Source organism: Carlito syrichta, unplaced genomic scaffold (genome assembly GCF_000164805.1).
Source record: "Carlito syrichta isolate Samal-C Ts95f unplaced genomic scaffold, Tarsius_syrichta-2.0.1 Scaffold297540, whole genome shotgun sequence".
Lineage (NCBI taxonomy): Eukaryota > Metazoa > Chordata > Mammalia > Primates > Tarsiidae > Carlito > Carlito syrichta.
The window spans coordinates 27,382-28,166 of NW_007241636.1; positions in this window are offsets into that span (position 1 = coordinate 27,382).

Sequence of the window (785 nt, forward strand, 5' to 3'; positions counted from 1 at the left end):
ATCCCAGGACCTTAACTAGGAATGCAGGGATAAAGACAATTCTCTCTTCTCATGTTTGCTGTGAATGAAGAAGCCCTGGGAAGCCTTAGGATGAAGCGGACACCAAGGACAGCCGGGGAGAAAAATAAAAAGAGCTGGGTCCTCAGTGGCATCAGTGAGCTCCTGGATCAAGCCTTGCCTGAAGCCCAACCTGCCTCTACCCTTCTGTTATAAAAACTTGATAGGCTGAAAATGGCTCACAAAAGATATCCATGCCTTAGTCCTTGGAACCTGTGAATGTTACATTCTATGACCACCCCCCAAAAAAAGTTGAGAAGTTCTTTCCAGATGTGATTTAAGTTAAGGATTACAAGATGGGGAGATTATCAAATGGGCCCCAAATGCAATCACTTGGGGTTTTTTTTGTTTTTGTTTTAGTGACAGGGTCTCTCACTCTGTCACCCAGGTTGGAGGGCAGTGGTGTGATTATAACTCACTGCAGCCTCAAACTTCTGGGCTCAAGCAATCCTCCTGCTTTAGTCTCCAGAGTAGCTGGGACTACAGGTGCACACCATTTTGCCTAGTTTTTGGAAAAAAAATTTTTTTTTTGAGTTGGAGTCTCACTCCATCACCCAGACTGGGGTGCAGTGGCACGCTCCCGGCCATCGCAGCCTCGACCTGCTGGGCTCCGGCGATCCTTCCGCCTCAGTCTTCCAAGTAGCTGGAACTACAGGCGCGCGCTATCTCGCCTGGCTGATTTTTTGATTTATTGTAGAGATGAGGTCTCGCTGCCCGGGCGGGTCTCG